Source organism: Lissotriton helveticus, chromosome 3_1, assembly GCF_964261635.1.
Source record: "Lissotriton helveticus chromosome 3_1, aLisHel1.1, whole genome shotgun sequence".
NCBI classification, from domain to species: Eukaryota; Metazoa; Chordata; class Amphibia; order Caudata; family Salamandridae; genus Lissotriton; species Lissotriton helveticus.
Genome location: NC_136061.1, coordinates 1,058,069,458 through 1,058,094,310, shown reverse-complemented (window position 1 = coordinate 1,058,094,310; position 24,853 = coordinate 1,058,069,458).

Genomic DNA, 24,853 nt, shown 5'->3' with positions numbered 1-24,853 from the left:
AAGGCTGATTTGCATATAGCCATGTCTGTCCTGGGGTGGTGTGGAGTGCAAAAAACAATTGATTTAGGCCCAGATCTCTGTACTGGGGTGAATGTATGACATTGTTCTGCATTCTGTCCATCAATTGTTGTTTTTTGCATTTGTCACCCCGAGTGGGATGGGTATGCTCAGACGTGAGTCCCATGCTCTCCACACCACTGGAGTCAAGCTATCCAGGCTGATGAAGGCTGGATAGCCAGAAACCGGTCCTTGGATGCTTGATTCCGGTCCAGGAAAGACATGGCTTGGCAGTTCGGGCTGGACTGTTCCCATGAGGCACAGGGTCAAGGCTGATTTGCATATAGCCTTGTCTGACCTGGGATGGTGTGGAGTGCAAAAAAAACGATGGATTTAGGCCCAGATCTATGTACTGGGGTGAATGTATGACATTTTTCTGCATTCTGTCCATCAATTGTTGTTTTTGCATTTGTCACCCCGAGTGGGATGGGTATGCTCAGACGTGAGTCCCATGCTCTCCACACCACTGGAGTCAAGCTATCCAGGCTGATTAAGGCTGATAGCCAGAAACCGGTCCTTGGATGCTTGATTCCGGTCCAGGAAAGACATGGCTTGGCAGTTCGGGCTGGACTGTTCCCATGAGGCACAGGGTCAAGGCTGATTTGCATATAGCCATGTCTGACCTGGGGTGGTGTGGAGTGCAAAAAAACGATGGATTTAGGCCCAGATCTCTGTACTGGGGTGAATGTATGACATTGTTCTGCATTCTGTCCATCAATTGTTGTTTTTGCATTTGTCACCCCGAGTGGGATGGGTATGCTCAGACGTGAGTCCCATGCTCTCCACACCACTGGAGTCAAGCTATCCTGGCTGATGAAGGCTGATAGCCAGAAACCGGTCCTTGGATGCTTGATTCCGGTCCAGGAAAGACATGGCTTGGCAGTTCGGGCTGGACTGTTCGCATGAGGCACAGGGTCAAGGCTGATTTGCATAAAGCCATGTCTGACCTGCGGTGGTGTGGAGTGCAAAAAAACTATGGATTTAGGCCCAGATCTCTGTACTGGGGTGAATGTATGACATTGTTCTGCATTCTGTCCATCAATTGTTGTTTTTGCATTTGTCACCCCGAGTGGGATGGGTATGCTCAGACGTGAGTCCCATGCTCCTAGCGCCTTGAGACCCTACGGGTGAGTAGTGCGCTCTATAAATGTCTTTGATTGATGCTCTCCACACCACTGGAGTCAAGCTATCCAGGCTGATGAAGGCTGATAGCCAGAAACCGGTCCTTGGATGCTTGATTCCGGTCCAGGAAAGACATGGCTTGGCAGTTCGGGCTGGACTGTTCCCATGAGGCACATTGTCAAGGCTGATTTGCATATAGCCATGTCTGACCTGGGGTGGTGTGGAGTGCAAAAAAAATGGATTGAGGCCCAGATCTCTGTACTGGGGTGAATGAATGACATTGTTCTTCATTCTGTCCATCAATTGTTGTTTTTGCATTTGTCACCCCGAGTGGGATGGGTATGCTCAGACGTGAGTCCCATGCTCTCCACACCACTGGAGTCAAGCTATCCAGGCTGATGAAGGCTGATAGCCAGAAACCGGTCCTTGGATGCTTGATTCCGGTCCAGGAAAGACATGGCTTGGCAGTTCGGGCTGGACTGTTCCCATGAGGCACAGGGTCAAGGCTGATTTGCATACAGCCATGTTTGACCTGGGGTGGTGTGGAGTCCAAAAAACGATTGATTTAGGCCCAGATCTCTGTACTGGGGTGAATGTATGACATTGTTCTGCATTCTGTCCATCAATTGTTGTTTTTGCATTTGTCACCCCGAGTGGGATGGGTATGCTCAGACGTGAGTCCCATGCTCTCCACACCACTGGAGTCAAGCTATCCAGGCTGATGAAGGCTGATAGCCAGAAACCGGTCCTTGGATGCTTGATTCCGGTCCAGGAAAGACATGGCTTGGCAATTCGGGCTGGACTGTTCCCATGAGGTACAGGGTCAAGGCTGATTTGCATATAGCCATGTCTGACCTGGGGTGGTGTGGAGTGCAAAAAAACGATGGATTTAGGCTCAGATCTCTGTACTGGGGTGAATGTATGACATTGTTCTGCATTCTGTCCATCAATTGTTGTTTTTGCATTTGTCACCCCGAGTGGGATGGGTATGCTCAGACGTGAGTCCCATGCTCTCCACACCACTGGAGTCAAGCTATCCAGGCTGATGAAGGCTGATAGCCAGAAACCGGTCCTTGGATGCTTGATTCCGGTCCAGGAAAGACATGGCTTGGGAGTTCGGGCTGGACTGTTCCCATGAGGCACAGGGTCAAGGCTGATTTGCATATAGCCATGTCTGACCTGGGGTGGTGTGGAGTGCAAAAAAACAATGGATTTAGGCCCAGATTTCTGTACTGGGGTGAATGTATGACATTGTTCTGCATTCTGTCCATCCACTGTTGTTTTTGCATTTGTCACCCCGAGTGGGATGGGTATGCTCAGACGTGAGTTTCATGCTCTCCACACCACTGGAGTCAAGCTATTTGGCTGATGAAGGCTGATAGCCAGAAACCGGTCCTTGGATGCTTGATTCCGGTCCAGGAAAGACATGGCTTGGCAGTTCGGGCTGGACTGTTCGCATGAGGCACAGGGTCAAGGCTGATTTGCATAAAGCCATGTCTGACCTGGGGTGGTGTGGATTGCAAAAAACGATGGATTTAGGCCCAGATCTCTGTACTGGGGTGAATGTATGACATTGTTCTGCATTCTGTCCATCAATTGTTGTTTTTGCATTTGTCACCCCGAGTGGGATGGGTATGCTCAGACGTGAGTCCCATGCTCTCCACACCACTGGAGTCAAGCTATCCAGGCTGATGAAGGCTGATAGCCAGAAACCGGTCCTTGGATGCTTGATTCCGGTCCAGGAAAGATATGGCTTGGCAGTTCGGGCTGGACTGTTCCCATGAGGCACATTGTCAAGGCTGATTTGCATATTTGCATATAGCCATGTCTGACCTGGGGTGGTGTGGAGTGCAAAAAAAATGGATTGAGGCCCAGATCTCTGTACTGGGGTGAATGAATGACATTGTTCTGCATTCTGTCCATCAATTGTTGTTTTTGCATTTGTCACCCCGAGTGGGATGGGTATGCTCAGACGTGAGTCCCATGCTCTCCACACCACTGGAGTCAAGCTATCCAGGCTGATGAAGGCTGATAGCCAGAAACCGGTCCTTGTATGCTTGATTCCGGTCCAGGAAAGACATGGCTTGGCAGTTCGGGCTGGACTGTTCCCATGAGGCACAGGGTCAAGGCTGATTTGCATACAGCCATGTCTGACCTGGGGTGGTGTGGAGTGCAAAAAACGATTGATTTAGGCCCAGATCTCTGTACTGGGGTGAATGTATGACATTGTTCTGCATTCTGTCCATCAATTGTTGTTTTTGCATTTGTCACCCCGAGTCGGATGGGTATGCTCAGACGTGAGTCCCATGCTCTCCACACCACTGGAGTCAAGCTATCCAGGCTGATGAAGGCTGATAGCCAGAAACTGGTCCTTGGATGCTTGATTCCGGTCCAGGAAAGACATGGCTTGGCAATTCGGGCTGGACTGTTCCCATGAGGTACAGGGTCAAGGCTGATTTGCATATAGCCATGTCTGACCTGGGGTGGTGTGGAGTGCAAAAAAACGATGGATTTAGGCCCAGATCTCTGTACTGGGGTGAATATATGACATTGTTCTGCATTCTGTCCATCAATTGTTGTTTTTGCATTTGTCACCCCGAGTGGGATGGGTATGCTCAGACGTGAGTCCCATGCTCTCCACACCACTGGAGTAAAGCTATCCAGGCTGATGAAGGCTGATAGCCAGAAACCGGTCCTTGGATGCTTGATTCCGGAACAGGAAAGACATGGCTTGGCAGTTCGGGCTGGACTGTTCCCATGAGGCACAGGGTCAAGGCTGATTTGCATATAGCCATGTCTGACCTGGGGTAGTGTGGAGTGCAAAAAAACAATGGATTTAGGCCCAGATCTCTGTACTGGGGTGAATGTATGACATTGTTCTGCATTCTGTCCATCCACTGTTGTTTTTGCATTTGTCACCCCGAGTGGGATGGGTATGCTCAGACGTGAGTTCCATGCTCTCCACACCACTGGAGTCAAGCTATTTGGCTGATGAAGGCTGATAGCCAGAAACCGGTCCTTGGATGCTTGATTCCGGTCCAGGAAAGACATGGCTTGGCAGTTCGGGCTGGACTGTTCGCATGAGGCACAGGGTCAAGGCTGATTTGCATAAAGCCATGTCTGACCTGGGGTGGTGTGGAGTGCAAAAAACGATGGATTTAGGCCCAGATCTCTGTACTGGGGTGAATGTATGACATTGTTCTGCATTCTGTCCATCAATTGTTGTTTTTGCATTTGTCACCCCGAGTGGGATGGGTATGCTCAGACGTGAGTCCCATGCTCTCCACACCACTGGAGTCAAGCTATCCAGGCTGATGAAGGCTGATAGCCAGAAACCGGTCCTTGGATGCTTGATTCCGGTCCAGGAAAGATATGGCTTGGCAGTTCGGGCTGGACTGTTCCCATGAGGCACATTGTCAAGGCTGATTTGCATATTTGCATATAGCCATGTCTGACCTGGGGTGGTGTGGAGTGCAAAAAAAATGGATTGAGGCCCAGATCTCTGTACTGGGGTGAATGAATGACATTGTTCTGCATTCTGTCCATCAATTGTTGTTTTTGCATTTGTCACCCCGAGTGGGATGGGTATGCTCAGACGTGAGTCCCATGCTCTCCACACCACTGGAGTCAAGCTATCCAGGCTGATGAAGGCTGATAGCCAGAAACTGGTCCTTGTATGCTTGATTCCGGTCCAGGAAAGACATTGGCTTGGCAGTTCGGGCTGGACTGTTCCCATGAGGCACAGGGTCAAGGCTGATTTGCATACAGCCATGTCTGACCTGGGGTGGTGTGGAGTGCAAAAAACGATTGATTTAGGCCCAGATCTCTGTACTGGGGTGAATGTATGACATTGTTCTGCATTCTGTCCATCAATTGTTGTTTTTGCATTTGTCACCCCGAGTGGGATGGGTATGCTCAGACGTGAGTCCCATGCTCTCCACACCACTGGAGTCAAGCTATCCAGGCTGATGAAGGCTGATAGCCAGAAACTGGTCCTTGGATGCTTGATTCCGGTCCAGGAAAGACATGGCTTGGCAGTTCGGGCTGGACTGTTCCCATGAGGCACAGGGTCAAGGCTGATTTGCATATAGCCATGTCTGACCTGGGGTGGTGTGGAGTGCAAAAAAGTGATGGATTTATGCCCAGATCTCTGTACTGGGGTGAATGTATGACATTGTTCTGCATTCTGTCCATCAATTGTTGTTTTTGCATTTGTCACCCCGAGTGCGATGGGTATGCTCAGACGTGAGTCCCATGCTCTCCACACCACTGGAGTCAAGCTATCCAGGCTGATGAAGGCTGATAGCCAGAAACCGGTCCTTGGATGCTTGAGTCCGGTCCAGGAAAGACATGGCTTGGCAGTTCGGGCTGGACTGTTCCCATGAGGCCAAGGGTCAAGGCTGATTTGCATATAGCCATGTCTGACCTGGGGTGGTTTGGAGTGCAAAAAAACGATGGATTTAGGCCCAGATCTCTGTACTGGGGTGAATGTATTACATTGTTCTGCATTCTGTCCATCAATTGTTGGTTTTGCATTTGTCACCCCGAGTGGGATGGGTATGCTCAGACGTGAGTCCCATGCTCTCCACACCACTGGAGTCAAGCTATCCAGGCTGATGAAGGCTGATAGCCAGAAACCGGTCCTTGGATGCTTGATTCCGGTCCAGGAAAGACATGGCTTGGCAGTTCGGGCTGGACTGTTCCCATGAGGCATATTGTCAAGGCTGATTTGCATATAGCCATGTCTGACCTGGGGTGGTGTGGAGTGCAAAAAAAAATGGATTGAGGCCCAGATCTCTGTACTGGGGTGAATGAATGACATTGTTCTGCATTCTGACCATCAATTGTTGTTTTTGCATTTGTCACCCCGAGTGGGATGGGTATGCTCAGACGTGAGTCCCATGCTCTCCACACCACTGGAGTCAAGCTATCCAGGCTGATGAAGGCTGATAGCCAGAAACCGGTCCTTGGATGCTTGATTCCGGTCCAGGAAAGACATGGCTTGGCAGTTCGGGCTGGACTGTTCCCATGAGGCACAGGGTCAAGGCTGATTTGCATACAGCCATGTCTGACCTGGGGTGGTGTGGAGTGCAAAAAACGATTGATTTAGGCCCAGATCTCTGTACTGGGGTGAATGTATGACGTTGTTCTGCATTCTGCCCATCAATTGTTGTTTTTGCATTTGTCACCCCGAGTGGGATGGGTATGCTCAGACGTGAGTCCCATGCTCTCCACACCACTGGAGTCAAGCTATCCAGGCTGATGAAGGCTGATAGCCAGAAACTGGTCCTTGGATGCTTGATTCCGGTCCAGGAAAGACATGGCTTGGCAGTTCGGGCTGGACTGTTCCCATGAGGCACAGGGTCAAGGCTGATTTGCATATAGCCATGTCTGACCTGGGGTGGTGTGGAGTGCAAAAAAGCGATGGATTTAGGCCCAGATCTCTGTACTGGGGTGAATGTATGACATTGTTCTGCATTCTGTCCATCAATTGTTGTTTTTGCATTTGTCACCCCGAGTGGGATGGGTATGCTCAGACGTGAGTCCCATGCTCTCCACACCACTGGAGTCAAGCTATCCAGGCTGATGAAGGCTGATAGCCAGAAACCGGTCCTTGGATGATTGATTCCGGTCCAGGAAAGACATGGCTTGGTAGTTCGGGCTGGACTGTTCCCATGAGGCACAGGGTCAAGGCTGATTTGCATATAGCCATGTCTGTCCTGGGGTGGTGTGGAGTGCAAAAAACAATTGATTTAGGCCCAGATCTCTGTACTGGGGTGAATGTATGACATTGTTCTGCATTCTGTCCATCAATTGTTGTTTTTTGCATTTGTCACCCCGAGTGGGATGGGTATGCTCAGACGTGAGTCCCATGCTCTCCACACCACTGGAGTCAAGCTATCCAGGCTGATGAAGGCTGGATAGCCAGAAACCGGTCCTTGGATGCTTGATTCCGGTCCAGGAAAGACATGGCTTGGCAGTTCGGGCTGGACTGTTCCCATGAGGCACAGGGTCAAGGCTGATTTGCATATAGCCATGTCTGACCTGGGATGGTGTGGAGTGCAAATAAAACGATGGATTTAGGCCCAGATCTCTGTACTGGGGTGAATGTATGACATTGTTCTGCATTCTGTCCATCAATTGTTGTTTTTGCATTTGTCACCCCGAGTGGGATGGGTATGCTCAGACGTGAGTCCCATGCTCTCCACACCACTGGAGTCAAGCTATCCAGGCTGATGAAGGCTGATAGCCAGAAACCGGTCCTTGGATGCTTGATTCCGGTCCAGGAAAGACATGGCTTGGCAGTTCGGGCTGGACTGTTCCCATGAGGCACAGGGTCAAGGCTGATTTGCATATAGCCATGTCTGACCTGGGGTGGTGTGGAGTGCAAAAAAACGATGGATTTAGGCCCAGATCTCTGTACTGGGGTGAATGTATGACATTGTTCTGCATTCTGTCCATCAATTGTTGTTTTTGCATTTGTCACCCCGAGTGGGATGGGTATGCTCAGACGTGAGTCCCATGCTCTCCACACCACTGGAGTCAAGCTATCCTGGCTGATGAAGGCTGATAGCCAGAAACCGGTCCTTGGATGCTTGATTCCGGTCCAGGAAAGACATGGCTTGGCAGTTCGGGCTGGACTGTTCGCATGAGGCACAGGGTCAAGGCTGATTTGCATAAAGCCATGTCTGACCTGCGGTGGTGTGGAGTGCAAAAAAACTATGGATTTAGGCCCAGATCTCTGTACTGGGGTGAATGTATGACATTGTTCTGCATTCTGTCCATCAATTGTTGTTTTTGCATTTGTCACCCCGAGTGGGATGGGTATGCTCAGACGTGAGTCCCATGCTCCTAGCGCCTTGAGACCCTACGGGTGAGTAGTGCGCTCTATAAATGTCTTTGATTGATGCTCTCCACACCACTGGAGTCAAGCTATCCAGGCTGATGAAGGCTGATAGCCAGAAACCGGTCCTTGGATGCTTGATTCCGGTCCAGGAAAGACATGGCTTGGCAGTTCGGGCTGGACTGTTCCCATGAGGCACATTGTCAAGGCTGATTTGCATATAGCCATGTCTTACCTGGGGTGGTGTGGAGTGCAAAAAAAATGGATTGAGGCCCAGATCTCTGTACTGGGGTGAATGAATGACATTGTTCTTCATTCTGTCCATCAATTGTTGTTTTTGCATTTGTCACCCCGAGTGGGATGGGTATGCTCAGACGTGAGTCCCATGCTCTCCACACCACTGGAGTCAAGCTATCCAGGCTGATGAAGGCTGATAGCCAGAAACCGGTCCTTGGATGCTTGATTCCGGTCCAGGAAAGACATGGCTTGGCAGTTCGGGCTGGACTGTTCCCATGAGGCACAGGGTCAAGGCTGATTTGCATATAGCCATGTCTGACCTGGGATGGTGTGGAGTGCAAAAAAAACGATGGATTTAGGCCCAGATCTCTGTACTGGGGTGAATGTATGACATTGTTCTGCATTCTGTCCATCAATTGTTGTTTTTGCATTTGTCACCCCGAGTGGGATGGGTATGCTCAGACGTGAGTCCCATGCTCTCCACACCACTGGAGTCAAGCTATCCAGGCTGATGAAGGCTGATAGCCAGAAACCGGTCCTTGGATGCTTGATTCCGGTCCAGGAAAGACATGGCTTGGCAGTTCGGGCTGGACTGTTCCCATGAGGCACAGGGTCAAGGCTGATTTGCATATAGCCATGTCTGACCTGGGGTGGTGTGGAGTGCAAAAAAACGATGGATTTACGCCCAGATCTCTGTACTGGGGTGAATGTATGACATTGTTCTGCATTCTGTCCATCAATTGTTGTTTTTGCATTTGTCACCCCGAGTGGGATGGGTATGCTCAGACGTGAGTCCCATGCTCTCCACACCACTGGAGTCAAGCTATCCTGGCTGATGAAGGCTGATAGCCAGAAACCGGTCCTTGGATGCTTGATTCCGATCCAGGAAAGACATGGCTTGGCAGTTCGGGCTGGACTGTTCGCATGAGGCACAGGGTCAAGGCTGATTTGCATAAAGCCATGTCTGACCTGCGGTGGTGTGGAGTGCAAAAAAACGATGGATTTAGGCCCAGATCTCTGTACTGGGGTGAATGTATGACATTGTTCTGCATTCTGTCCATCAATTGTTGTTTTTGCATTTGTCACCCCGAGTGGGATGGGTATGCTCAGACGTGAGTCCCATGCTCCTAGCGCCTTGAGACCCTACGGGTGAGTAGTGCGCTCTATAAATGTCTTTGATTGATGCTCTCCACACCACTGGAGTCAAGCTATCCAGGCTGATGAAGGCTGATAGCCAGAAACCGGTCCTTGGATGCTTGATTCCGGTCCAGGAAAGACATGGCTTGGCAGTTCGGGCTGGACTGTTCCCATGAGGCACATTGTCAAGGCTGATTTGCATATAGCCATGTCTTACCTGGGGTGGTGTGGAGTGCAAAAAAAATGGATTGAGGCCCAGATCTCTGTACTGGGGTGAATGAATGACATTGTTCTTCATTCTGTCCATCAATTGTTGTTTTTGCATTTGTCACCCCGAGTGGGATGGGTATGCTCAGACGTGAGTCCCATGCTCTCCACACCACTGGAGTCAAGCTATCCAGGCTGATGAAGGCTGATAGCCAGAAACCGGTCCTTGGATGCTTGATTCCCGTCCAGGAAAGACATGGCTTGGCAGTTCGGGCTGGACTGTTCCCATGAGGCACAGGGTCAAGGCTGATTTGCATACAGCCATGTTTGACCTGGGGTGGTGTGGAGTCCAAAAAACGATTGATTTAGGCCCAGATCTCTGTACTGGGGTGAATGTATGACATTGTTCTGCATTCTGTCCATCAATTGTTGTTTTTGCATTTGTCACCCCGAGTGGGATGGGTATGCTCAGACGTGAGTCCCATGCTCTCCACACCACTGGAGTCAAGCTATCCAGGCTGATGAAGGCTGATAGCCAGAAACTGGTCCTTGGATGCTTGATTCCGGTCCAGGAAAGACATGGCTTGGCAGTTCGGGCTGGCCTGTTCCCATGAGGCCAAGGGTCAAGGCTGATTTGCATATAGCCATGTCTGACCTGGGGTGGTTTGGAGTGCAAAAAAACTATGGATTTAGGCCCAGATCTCTGTACTGGGGTGAATGTATGACATTGTTCTGCATTCTGTCCATCAATTGTTGTTTTTGCATTTGTCACCCCGAGTGGGATGGGTATGCTCAGACGTGAGTCCCATGCTCTCCACACCACTGGAGTCAAGCTATCCTGGCTGATGAAGGCTGATAGCCAGAAACCGGTCCTTGGATGCTTGATTCCGGTCCAGGAAAGACATGGCTTGGCAGTTCGGGCTGGACTGTTCGCATGAGGCACAGGGTCAAGGCTGATTTGCATAAAGCCATGTCTGACCTGCGGTGGTGTGGAGTGCAAAAAAACTATGGATTTAGGCCCAGATCTCTGTACTGGGGTGAATGTATGACATTGTTCTGCATTCTGTCCATCAATTGTTGTTTTTGCATTTGTCACCCCGAGTGGGATGGGTATGCTCAGACGTGAGTCCCATGCTCCTAGCGCCTTGAGACCCTACGGGTGAGTAGTGCGCTCTATAAATGTCTTTGATTGATGCTCTCCACACCACTGGAGTCAAGCTATCCAGGCTGATGAAGGCTGATAGCCAGAAACCGGTCCTTGGATGCTTGATTCCGGTCCAGGAAAGACATGGCTTGGCAGTTCGGGCTGGACTGTTCGCATGAGGCACAGGGTCAAGGCTGATTTGCATAAAGCCATGTCTGACCTGCGGTGGTGTGGAGTGCAAAAAAACTATGGATTTAGGCCCAGATCTCTGTACTGGGGTGAATGTATGACATTGTTCTGCATTCTGTCCATCAATTGTTGTTTTTGCATTTGTCACCCCGAGTGGGATGGGTATGCTCAGACGTGAGTCCCATGCTCCTAGCGCCTTGAGACCCTACGGGTGAGTAGTGCGCTCTATAAATGTCTTTGATTGATGCTCTCCACACCACTGGAGTCAAGCTATCCAGGCTGATGAAGGCTGATAGCCAGAAACCGGTCCTTGGATGCTTGATTCCGGTCCAGGAAAGACATGGCTTGGCAGTTCGGGCTGGACTGTTCCCATGAGGCACATTGTCAAGGCTGATTTGCATATAGCCATGTCTTACCTGGGGTGGTGTGGAGTGCAAAAAAAATGGATTGAGGCCCAGATCTCTGTACTGGGGTGAATGAATGACATTGTTCTTCATTCTGTCCATCAATTGTTGTTTTTGCATTTGTCACCCCGAGTGGGATGGGTATGCTCAGACGTGAGTCCCATGCTCTCCACACCACTGGAGTCAAGCTATCCAGGCTGATGAAGGCTGATAGCCAGAAACCGGTCCTTGGATGCTTGATTCCGGTCCAGGAAAGACATGGCTTGGCAGTTCGGGCTGGACTGTTCCCATGAGGCACAGGGTCAAGGCTGATTTGCATATAGCCATGTCTGACCTGGGATGGTGTGGAGTGCAAAAAAAACGATGGATTTAGGCCCAGATCTCTGTACTGGGGTGAATGTATGACATTGTTCTGCATTCTGTCCATCAATTGTTGTTTTTGCATTTGTCACCCCGAGTGGGATGGGTATGCTCAGACGTGAGTCCCATGCTCTCCACACCACTGGAGTCAAGCTATCCAGGCTGATGAAGGCTGATAGCCAGAAACCGGTCCTTGGATGCTTGATTCCGGTCCAGGAAAGACATGGCTTGGCAGTTCGGGCTGGACTGTTCCCATGAGGCACAGGGTCAAGGCTGATTTGCATATAGCCATGTCTGACCTGGGGTGGTGTGGAGTGCAAAAAAACGATGGATTTACGCCCAGATCTCTGTACTGGGGTGAATGTATGACATTGTTCTGCATTCTGTCCATCAATTGTTGTTTTTGCATTTGTCACCCCGAGTGGGATGGGTATGCTCAGACGTGAGTCCCATGCTCTCCACACCACTGGAGTCAAGCTATCCTGGCTGATGAAGGCTGATAGCCAGAAACCGGTCCTTGGATGCTTGATTCCGATCCAGGAAAGACATGGCTTGGCAGTTCGGGCTGGACTGTTCGCATGAGGCACAGGGTCAAGGCTGATTTGCATAAAGCCATGTCTGACCTGCGGTGGTGTGGAGTGCAAAAAAACGATGGATTTAGGCCCAGATCTCTGTACTGGGGTGAATGTATGACATTGTTCTGCATTCTGTCCATCAATTGTTGTTTTTGCATTTGTCACCCCGAGTGGGATGGGTATGCTCAGACGTGAGTCCCATGCTCCTAGCGCCTTGAGACCCTACGGGTGAGTAGTGCGCTCTATAAATGTCTTTGATTGATGCTCTCCACACCACTGGAGTCAAGCTATCCAGGCTGATGAAGGCTGATAGCCAGAAACCGGTCCTTGGATGCTTGATTCCGGTCCAGGAAAGACATGGCTTGGCAGTTCGGGCTGGACTGTTCCCATGAGGCACATTGTCAAGGCTGATTTGCATATAGCCATGTCTTACCTGGGGTGGTGTGGAGTGCAAAAAAAATGGATTGAGGCCCAGATCTCTGTACTGGGGTGAATGAATGACATTGTTCTTCATTCTGTCCATCAATTGTTGTTTTTGCATTTGTCACCCCGAGTGGGATGGGTATGCTCAGACGTGAGTCCCATGCTCTCCACACCACTGGAGTCAAGCTATCCAGGCTGATGAAGGCTGATAGCCAGAAACCGGTCCTTGGATGCTTGATTCCCGTCCAGGAAAGACATGGCTTGGCAGTTCGGGCTGGACTGTTCCCATGAGGCACAGGGTCAAGGCTGATTTGCATACAGCCATGTTTGACCTGGGGTGGTGTGGAGTCCAAAAAACGATTGATTTAGGCCCAGATCTCTGTACTGGGGTGAATGTATGACATTGTTCTGCATTCTGTCCATCAATTGTTGTTTTTGCATTTGTCACCCCGAGTGGGATGGGTATGCTCAGACGTGAGTCCCATGCTCTCCACACCACTGGAGTCAAGCTATCCAGGCTGATGAAGGCTGATAGCCAGAAACTGGTCCTTGGATGCTTGATTCCGGTCCAGGAAAGACATGGCTTGGCAGTTCGGGCTGGCCTGTTCCCATGAGGCCAAGGGTCAAGGCTGATTTGCATATAGCCATGTCTGACCTGGGGTGGTTTGGAGTGCAAAAAAACGATGGATTTAGGCCCAGATCTCTGTACTGGGGTGAATGTATGACATTGTTCTGCATTCTGTCCATCAATTGTTGTTTTTGCATTTTTCACCCCGAGTGGGATGGGTATGCTCAGACGTGAGTCCCATGCTCTCCACACCACTGGAGTCAAGCTATCCAGGCTGATGAAGGCTGATAGCCAGAAACCGGTCCTTGGATGCTTGATTCCGGTCCAGGAAAGACATGGCTTGGCAGTTCGGGCTGGACTGTTCCCATGAGGCACATTGTCAAGGCTGATTTGCATATAGCCATGTCTGACCTGGGGTGGTGTGGAGTGCAAAAAAAATTGATTGAGGCCCAGATCTCTGTACTGGGGTGAATGAATGACATTGTTCTGCATTCTGACCATCAATTGTTGTTTTTGCATTTGTCACCCCGAGTGGATGGGTATGCTCAGACGTGAGTCCCATGCTCTCCACACCACTGGAGTCAAGCTATCCAGGCTGATGAAGGCTGATAGCCAGAAACCGGTCCTTGGATGCTTGATTCCGGTCCAGGAAAGACATGGCTTGGCAGTTCGGGCTGGACTGTTCCCATGAGGCACAGGGTCAAGGCTGATTTGCATACAGCCATGTCTGACCTGGGGTGGTGTGGAGTGCAAAAAACGATTGATTTAGGCCCAGATCTCTGTACTGGGGTGAATGTATGACATTGTTCTGCATTCTGTCCATCAATTGTTGTTTTTGCATTTGTCACCCCGAGTGGGATGGGTATGCTCAGACGTGAGTCCCATGCTCTCCACACCACTGGAGTCAAGCTATCCAGGCTGATGAAGGCTGATAGCCAGAAACTGGTCCTTGGATGCTTGATTCCGGTCCAGGAAAGACATGGCTTGGCAGTTCGGGCTGGACTGTTCCCATGAGGCACAGGGTCAAGGCTGATTTGCATATAGCCATGTCTGTCCTGGGGTGGTGTGGAGTGCAAAAAACGATTGATTTAGGCCCAGATCTCTGTACTGGGGTGAATGTATGACATTGTTCTGCATTCTGTCCATCAATTGTTGTTTTTGCATTTGTCACCCCGAGTGGGATGGGTATGCTCAGACGTGAGTCCCATGCTCTCCACACCACTGGAGTCAAGCTATCCAGGCTGATGAAGGCTGGATAGCCAGAAACCGGTCCTTGGATGCTTGATTCCGGTCCAGGAAAGACATGGCTTGGCAGTTCGGGCTGGACTGTTCCCATGAGGCACAGGGTCAAGGCTGATTTGCATATAGCCATGTCTGACCTGGGATGGTGTGGAGTGCAAAAAAACGATGGATTTAGGCCCAGATCTCTGTACTGGGGTGAATGTATGACATTGTTCTGCATTCTGTCCATCAATTGTTGTTTTTGCATTTGTCACCCCGAGTGGGATGGGTATGCTCAGACGTGAGTCCCATGCTCTCCACACCACTGGAGTCAAGCTATCCAGGCTGATGAAGGCTGATAGCCAGAAACCGGTCCTTGGATGCTTGATTCCGGTCCAGGAAAGACATGGCTTGGCAGTTCGGGCTGGACTGTTCCCATGAGGCACAGGGTCAAGGCTGATTTGCATATAGCCATGTCTGACCTGGGATGGTGTGGAGTGCAAAAAAACGATGGATTTAGGCCCAGATCTCTGTACTGGGGTGAATGTATGACATTGTTCTGCATTCTGTCCATCAATTGTTGTTTTTGCATTTGTCACCCCGAGTGGGATGGGTATGCTCAGACGTGAGTCCCATGCTCTCCACACCACTGGAGTCAAGCTATCCAGGCTGATGAAGGCTGATAGCCAGAAACCGGTCCTTGGATGCTTGATTCCGGTCCAGGAAAGACATGGCTTGGCAGTTCGGGCTGGACTGTTCCCATGAGGCACAGGGTCAAGGCTGATTTGCATATAGCCATGTCTGACCTGGGGTGGTGTGGAGTGCAAAAAAACGATGGATTTAGGCCCAGATCTCTGTACTGGGGTGAATGTATGACATTGTTCTGCATTCTGTCCATCAATTGTTGTTTTTGCATTTGTCACCCCGAGTGGGATGGGTATGCTCAGACGTGAGTCCCATGCTCTCCACACCACAGGAGTCAAGCTATCCTGGCTGATGAAGGCTGATAGCCAGAAACCGGTCCTTGGATGCTTGATTCCGGTCCAGGAAAGACATGGCTTGGCAGTTCGGGCTGGACTGTTCCCATGAGGCACAGGGTCAAGGCTGATTTGCATAAAGCCAAGTCTGACCTGCGGTGGTGTGGAGTGCAAAAAAACGATGGATTTAGGCCCAGATCTCTGTACTGGGGTGAATGTATGACATTGTTCTGCATTCTGTCCATCAATTGTTGTTTTTGCATTTGTCACCCCGAGTGGGATGGGTATGCTCAGACGTGAGTCCCATGCTCCTAGCGCCTTGAGACCCTACGGGTGAGTAGTGCGCTCTATAAATGTCTTTGATTGATGCTCTCCACACCACTGGAGTCAAGCTATCCAGGCTGATGAAGGCTGATAGCCAGAAACCGGTCCTTGGATGCTTGATTCCGGTCCAGGAAAGACATGGCTTGGCAGTTCGGGCTGGACTGTTCCCATGAGGCACATTGTCAAGGCTGATTTGCATATAGCCATGTCTGACCTGGGGTGGTGTGGAGTGCAAAAAAAAATGGATTGAGGCCCAGATCTCTGTACTGGGGTGAATGAATGACAATGTTCTTCATTCTGTCCATCAATTGTTGTTTTTGCATTTGTCACCCCGAGTGGGATGGGTATGCTCAGACGTGAGTCCCATGCTCTCCACACCACTGGAGTCAAGCTATCCAGGCTGATGAAGGCTGATAGCCAGAAACCGGTCCTTGGATGCTTGATTCCGGTCCAGGAAAGACATGGCTTGGCAGTTCGGGCTGGACTGTTCCCATGAGGCACAGGGTCAAGGCTGATTTGCATACAGCCATGTTTGACCTGGGGTGGTGTGGAGTCCAAAAAACTATTGATTTAGGCCCAGATCTCTGTACTGGGGTGAATGTATGACATTGTTCTGCATTCTGTCCATCAATTGTTGTTTTTGCATTTGTCACCCCGAGTGGGATGGGTATGCTCAGACGTGAGTCCCATGCTCTCCACACCACTGGAGTCAAGCTATCCAGGCTGATGAAGGCTGATAGCCAGAAACTGGTCCTTGGATGCTTGATTCCGGTCCAGGAAAGACATGGCTTGGCAGTTCGGGCTGGACTGTTCCCATGAGGCACAGGGTCAAGGCTGATTTGCATATAGCCATGTCTGACCTGGGGTGGTGTGGAGTGCAAAAAAGCGATGGATTTAGGCCCAGATCTCTGTACTGGGGTGAATGTATGACATTGTTCTGCATTCTGTCCATCAATTGTTGTTTTTGCATTTGTCACCCCGAGTGGGATGGGTATGCTCAGACGTGAGTCCCATGCTCTCCACACCACTGGAGTCAAGCTATCCAGGCTGATGAAGGCTGATAGCCAGAAACCGGTCCTTGGATGCTTGATTCCGGTCCAGGAAAGACATGGCTTGGCAGTTCGGGCTGGACTGTTCCCATGAGGCACAGGGTCAAGGCTGATTTGCATATAGCCATGTCTGACCTGGGGTGGTGTGGAGTGCAAAAAAACGATGGATTTAGGCCCAGATCTCTGTACTGGGGTGAATGTATGACATTGTTCTGCATTCTGTCCATCAATTGTTGTTTTTGCATTTGTCACCCCGAGTGGGATGGGTATGCTCAGACGTGAGTCCCATGCTCTCCACACCACAGGAGTCAAGCTATCCTGGCTGATGAAGGCTGATAGCCAGAAACCGGTCCTTGGATGCTTGATTCCGGTCCAGGAAAGACATGGCTTGGCAGTTCGGGCTGGACTGTTCCCATGAGGCACAGGGTCAAGGCTGATTTGCATAAAGCCAAGTCTGACCTGCGGTGGTGTGGAGTGCAAAAAAACGATGGATTTAGGCCCAGATCTCTGTACTGGGGTGAATGTATGACATTGTTCTGCATTCTGTCCATCAATTGTTGTTTTTGCATTTGTCACCCCGAGTGGGATGGGTATGCTCAGACGTGAGTCCCATGCTCCTAGCGCCTTGAGACCCTACGGGTGAGTAGTGCGCTCTATAAATGTCTTTGATTGATGCTCTCCACACCACTGGAGTCAAGCTATCCAGGCTGATGAAGGCTGATAGCCAGAAACCGGTCCTTGGATGCTTGATTCCGGTCCAGGAAAGACATGGCTTGGCAGTTCGGGCTGGACTGTTCCCATGAGGCACATTGTCAAGGCTGATTTGCATATAGCCATGTCTGACCTGGGGTGGTGTGGAGTGCAAAAAAAAATGGATTGAGGCCCAGATCTCTGTACTGGGGTGAATGAATGACAATGTTCTTCATTCTGTCCATCAATTGTTGTTTTTGCATTTGTCACCCCGAGTGGGATGGGTATGCTCAGACGTGAGTCCCATGCTCTCCACACCACTGGAGTCAAGCTATCCAGGCTGATGAAGGCTGATAGCCAGAAACCGGTCCTTGGATGCTTGATTCCGGTCCAGGAAAGACATGGCTTGGCAGTTCGGGCTGGACTGTTCCCATGAGGCACAGGGTCAAGGCTGATTTGCATACAGCCATGTTTGACCTGGGGTGGTGTGGAGTCCAAAAAACTATTGATTTAGGCCCAGATCTCTGTACTGGGGTGAATGTATGACATTGTTCTGCATTCTGTCCATCAATTGTTGTTTTTGCATTTGTCACCCCGAGTGGGATGGGTATGCTCAGACGTGAGTCCCATGCTCTCCACACCACTGGAGTCAAGCTATCCAGGCTGATGAAGGCTGATAGCCAGAAACTGGTCCTTGGATGCTTGATTCCGGTCCAGGAAAGACATGGCTTGGCAGTTCGGGCTGGACTGTTCCCATGAGGCACAGGGTCAAGGCTGATTTGCATATAGCCATGTCTGACCTGGGGTGGTGTGGAGTGCAAAAAAGCGATGGATTTAGGCCCAGATCTCTGTACTGGGGTGAATGTATGACATTGTTCTGCATTCTGTCCATCAATTGTTGTTTTTGCATTTGTCACCCCGAGTGCGATGGGTATGCTCAGACGTGAGTCCCATGCTCTCCACACCACTGGAGTCAAGCTATCCAGGCTGATGAAGGCTGATAGCCAGAAACCGGTCCTTGGATGCTTGATTCCGGTCTAGGAAAGACATGGCTTGGCAGTTCGGGCTGGACTGTTCCCATGAGGCACAGGGTCAAGGCTGATTTGCATATAGCCATGTCTGACCTGGGGTGGTGTGGAGTGCAAAAAACGATTGATTTAGGCCCAGATCTCTGTACTGGGGTGAATGTATGACATTGTTCTGCATTCTGTCCATCAATTGTTGTTTTTGCATTTGTCACCCAGAGTGGGATGGGTATGCTCAGACGTGAGTCCCATGCTCTCCACACCACTGGAGTCAAGCTATCCAGGCTGATGAAGGCTGATAGCCAGAAACCGGTCCTTGGATGCTTGATTCCGGTCCAGGAAAGACATGGCTTGGTAGTTCGGGCTGGACTGTTCCCATGAGGCACAGGGTCAAGGCTGATTTGCATATAGCCATGTCTGTCCTGGGGTGGTGTGGAGTGCAAAAAACGATTGATTTAGGCCCAGATCTCTGTACTGGGGTGAATGTATGACATTGTTCTGCATTCTGTCCATCAATTGTTGTTTTTGCATTTGTCACCCCGAGTGGGATGGGTATGCTCAGACGTGAGTCCCATGCTCTCCACACCACTGGAGTCAAGCTATCCAGGCTGATGAAGGCTGATAGCCAGAAACCGGTCCTTGGATGCTTGATTCCGGTCCAGGAAAGACATGGCTTGGCAGTTCGGGCTGGACTGTTCCCATGAGGCACAGGGTCAAGGCTGATTTGCATATAGCCATATCTGACCTGGGGTGGTGTGGAGTGCAAAAAAAACGATGGATTTACGCCCAGATCTCTGTACTGGGGTGAATGTATGACATTGTTCTGCATTCTGTCCATCAATTGTTGTTTTTGCATTTGTCACCCCGAGTGGGATGGGTATGCTCAGACGTGAGTCCCATGCTCTCCACACCACTGGAGTCAAGCTATCCAGGCTGATGAAGGCTGATAGACAGAAACCGGTCCTTGGATGCTTGATTCCGGTCCAGGAAAGACATGGCTTGGCAATTCGGGCTGGACTGTTCCCATAAGGTACAGGGTCAAGGCTGATTTGCATATAGCCATGTCTGACCTGGGGTGGTGTGGAGTGCAAAAAAACGATGGATTTAGTCCCAGATCTCTGTACTGGGGTGAATGTATGACATTGTTCTGCATTCTGTCCATCAATTGTTGTTTTTGCATTTGTCACCCCGAGTGGGATGGGTATGCTCAGACGTGAGTCCCATGCTCTCCACACCACTGGAGTCAAGCTATCCAGGCTGATGAAGGCTGATAGCCAGAAACCGGTCCTTGGATGCTTGATTCCGGTCCAAGAAAGACATGGCTTGGCAGTTCGGGCTGGACTGTTCCCATGAGGCACAGGGTCAAGGCTGATTTGCATATAGCCATGTCTGACCTGGGGTGGTGTGGAGTGCAAAAAAAACGATGGATTTACGCCCAGATCTCTGTACTGGGGTGAATGTATGACATTGTTCTGCATTCTGTCCATCAATTGTTGTTTTTGCATTTGTCACCCCGAGTGGGATGGGTATGCTCAGACGTGAGTTCCATGCTCTCCACACCACTGGAGTCAAGCTATTTGGCTGATGAAGGCTGATAGCCAGAAACCGGTCCTTGGATGCTTGATTCCGGTCCAGGAAAGACATGGCTTGGCAGTTCGGGCTGGACTGTTCGCATGAGGCACAGGGTCAAGGCTGATTTGCATAAAGCCATGTCTGACCTGGGGTGGTGTGGAGTGCAAAAAACGATGGATTTAGGCCCAGATCTCTGTACTGGGGTGAATGTATGACATTGTTCTGCATTCTGTCCATCAATTGTTGTTTTTGCATTTGTCACCCCGAGTGGGATGGGTATGCTCAGACGTGAGTCCCATGCTCTCCACACCACTGGAGTCAAGCTATCCAGGCTGATGAAGGCTGATAGCCAGAAACTGGTCCTTGGATGCTTGATTCCGGTCCAGGAAAGACATGGCTTGGCAGTTCGGGCTGGACTGTTCCCATGAGGCACAGGGTCAAGGCTGATTTGCATATAGCCATGTCTGACCTGGGGTGGTGTGGAGTGCAAAAAAAACGATGGATTTACGCCCAGATCTCTGTACTGGGGTGAATGTATGACATTGTTCTGCATTCTGTCCATCAATTGTTGTTTTTGCATTTGTCACCCCGAGTGGGATGGGTATGCTCAGACGTGAGTCCCATGCTCTCCACACCACTGGAGTCAAGCTATCCAGGCTGATGAAGGCTGATAGCCAGAAACCGGTTCTTGGATGCTTGATTCCGGTCCAGGAAAGATATGGCTTGGCAGTTCGGGCTGGACTGTTCGAAGGAGGCACATTGTCAAGGCTGATTTGCATATAGCCATGTCTGACCTGGGGTGGTGTGGAGTGCAAAAAAAAATGGATTGAGGCCCAGATCTCTGTACTGGGGTGAATGTATGACATTGTTCTGCATTCTGTCCATCAATTGTTGTTTTTGCATTTGTCACCCCGAGTGGGATGGGCATGCTCAGACGTGAGTCCCATGCTCTCCACACCACTGGAGTCAAGCTATCCAGGCTAATGAAGGCTGATAGCCAGAAACCGGTCCTTGGATGCTTGATTCCGGTCCAGGAAAGACATGGCTTGGCAGTTCGGGCTGGACTGTTCCCATGAGGCACAGGGTCAAGGCTGATTTGCATATAGCCATGTCTGTCCTGGGGTGGTGTGGAGTGCAAAAAACGATTGATTTAGGCCCAGATCTCTGTACTGGGGTGAATGTATGACATTGTTCTGCATTCTGTCCATCAATTGTTGTTTTTGCATTCGTCACCCCGAGTGGGATGGGTATGCTCAGACGTGAGTCCCATGCTCTCCACACCACTGGAGTCAAGCTATCCAGGCTGATGAAGGCTGATAGACAGAAACCGGTCCTTGGATGCTTGATTCCGGTCCAGGAAAGACATGGCTTGGCAATTCGGGCTGGACTGTTCCCATGAGGTACAGGGTCAAGGCTGATTTGCATATAGCCATGTCTGACCTGGGGTGGTGTGGAGTGCAAAAAAACGATGGATTTAGTCCCAGATCTCTGTACTGGGGTGAATGTATGACATTGTTCTGCATTCTGTCCATCAATTGTTGTTTTTGCATTTGTCACCCCGAGTGGGATGGGTATGCTCAGACGTGAGTCCCATGCTCTCCACACCACTGGAGTCAAGCTATCCAGGCTGATGAAGGCTGATAGCCAGAAACCGGTCCTTGGATGCTTGATTCCGGTCCAGGAAAGACATGGCTTGGCAGTTCGGGCTGGACTGTTCCCATGAGGCACAGGGTCAAGGCTGATTTGCATATAGCCATGTCTGACCTGGGGTGGTGTGGAGTGCAAAAAAAACGATGGATTTACGCCCAGATCTCTGTACTGGGGTGAATGTATGACATTGTTCTGCATTCTGTCCATCAATTGTTGTTTTTGCATTTGTCACCCCGAGTGGGATGGGTATGCTCAGACGTGAGTTCCATGCTCTCCACACCACTGGAGTCAAGCTATTTGGCTGATGAAGGCTGATAGCCAGAAACCGGTCCTTGGATGCTTGATTCCGGTCCAGGAAAGACATGGCTTGGCAGTTCGGGCTGGACTGTTCGCATGAGGCACAGGGTCAAGGCTGATTTGCATAAAGCCATGTCTGACCTGGGGTGGTGTGGAGTGCAAAAAACGATGGATTTAGGCCCAGATCTCTGTACTGGGGTGAATGTATGACATTGTTCTGCATTCTGTCCATCAATTGTTGTTTTTGCATTTGTCACCCCGAGTGGGATGGGTTTGCTCAGACGTGAGTCCCATGCTCTCCACACCACTGGAGTCAAGCTATCCAGGCTGATGAAGGCTGATAGCCAGAAACCGGTCCTTGGATGCTTGATTCCGGTCCAGGAAAGACATGGCTTGGCAGTTTGGGCTGGACTGTTCCCATGAGGCACAGGGTCAAGGCTGATTTGCATATAGCCATGTCTGATCTGGGGTGGTGTGGAGTGCAAAAAAAACGATGGATTTACGCCCAGATCTCTGTACTGGGGTGAATGTATGACATTGTTCTGCATTCTGTCCATCAATTGTTGTTTTTGCATTTGTCACCCCGAGTGGGATGGGTATGCTCAGACGTGAGTCCCATGCTCTCCACACCACTGGAGTCAAGCTATCCAGGCTGATGAAGGCTGATAGCCAGAAACCGGTCCTTGGATGCTTGATTCCGGTCCAGGAAAGATATGGCTTGGCAGTTCGGGCTGGACTGTTCCCATGAGGCACATTGTCAAGGCTGATTTGCATATAGCCTTGTCTGACCTGGGGTGGTGTGGAGTGCAAAAAAAAATGGATTGAGGCCCAGATCTCTGTACTGGGGTGAATGTATGACATTGTTCTGCATTCTGTCCATCAATTGTTGTTTTTGCATTTGTCACCCCGAGTGGGATGGGTATGCTCAGACGTGAGTCCCATGCTCTCCACACCACTGGAGTCAAGCTATCCAGGCTAATGAAGGCTGATAGCCAGAAACCGGTCCTTGGATGCTTGATTCCGGTCCAGGAAAGACATGGCTTGGCAGTTCGGGCTGGACTGTTCCCATGAGGCACAGGGTCAAGGCTGATTTGCATATAGCCATGTCTGTCCTGGGGTGGTGTGGAGTGCAAAAAACGATTGATTTAGGCCCAGATCTTTGTACTGGGGTGAATGTATGACATTGTTCTGCATTCTGTCCATCAATTGTTGTTTTTGCATTTGTCACCCCGAGTGGGATGGGTATGCTCAGACGTGAGTCCCATGCTCTCCACACCACTGGAGTCAAGCTATCCAGGCTGATGAAGGCTGATAGCCAGAAACCGGTCCTTGGATGCTTGATTCCGGTCCAGGAAAGACATGGCTTGGCAGTTCGGGCTGGACTGTTCCCATGAGGCACAGGGTCAAGGCTGATTTGCATATAGCCATGTCTGACCTGGGGTGGTGTGGAGTGCAAAAAAATGATGGATTTACGCCCAAATCTCTGTACTGGGGTGAATGTATGACATTGTTCTGCATTCTGTCCATCAATTGTTGTTTTGGCATTTGTCACCCCGAGTGGGATGGGTATGCTCAGACGTGAGTCCCATGCTCTCAACACCACTGGAGTCAAGCTATCCAGGCTGATGAAGGCTGATAGCCAGAAACCGGTCCTTGGATGCTTGATTCCGGTCCAGGAAAGACATGGCTTGGCAATTCGGGCTGGACTGTTCCCATGAGGTACAGGGTCAAGGCTGATTTGCATATAGCCATGTCTGACCTATGGTGATGTGGAGTGCAAAAAAACGATGGATTTAGGCCCAGATCTCTGTACTGGGGTGAATGTATGACATTGTTCTGCATTCTGTCCATCAATTGTTGTTTTTGCATTTGTCACCCCGAGTGGGATGGGTATGCTCAGACGTGAGTCCCATACTCTCCACACCACTTGAGTCAAGCTATCCTGGCTGATGAAGGCTGATTGCCAGAAACCGGTCCTTGGATGCTTGATTCTGGTCCAGGAAAGACATGGCTTGGCAGTTCGGGCTGGACTGTTCGCATGAGGCACAGGGTCAAGGCTGATTTGCATAAAGCCATGTCTGACCTGGGGTGGTGTGGAGTGCAAAAAAACGATGGATTTAGGCCCAGATCTCTGTACTGGGGTGAATGTATGACATTGTTCTGCATTCTGTCCATCAATTGTTGTTTTTGCATTTGTCACCCCGAGTGGGATGGGTATGCTCAGACGTGAGTCCCATGCTCTCCACACCACTGGAGTCAAGCTATCCAGGCTGATGAAGGCTGATAGCCAGAAACCAGTCCTTGGATGATTGATTCCGGTCCAGGAAAGACATGGCTTGGCAGTTCGGGCTGGACTGTTCCCATGAGGCACAGGGTCAAGGCTGATTTGCATATAGCCATGTCTGACCTGGGGTGGTGTGGAGTGCAAAAAAATGATGGATTTAGGCCCAGATCTCTGTACTGGGGTGAATGTATGACATTGTTCTGAATTCTGTCCATCAATTGTTGTTTTTGCATTTGTCACCCCGAGTGGGATGGGTATGCTCAGACGTGAGTCCCATGCTCTCCACACCACTGGAGTCAAGCTATCCAGGCTGATGAAGGCTGATAGCCAGAAACCGGTCCTTGGATGCTTGATTCCGGTCCAGGAAAGACATGGCTTGGCAGTTCAGGCTGGACTGTTCCCATGAGGCACAGGGTCAAGGCTGATTTGCATATAGCCATGTCTGACCTGGGGTGGTGTGGAGTGCAAACAAATGATGTATTTAGGCCCAGATCTCT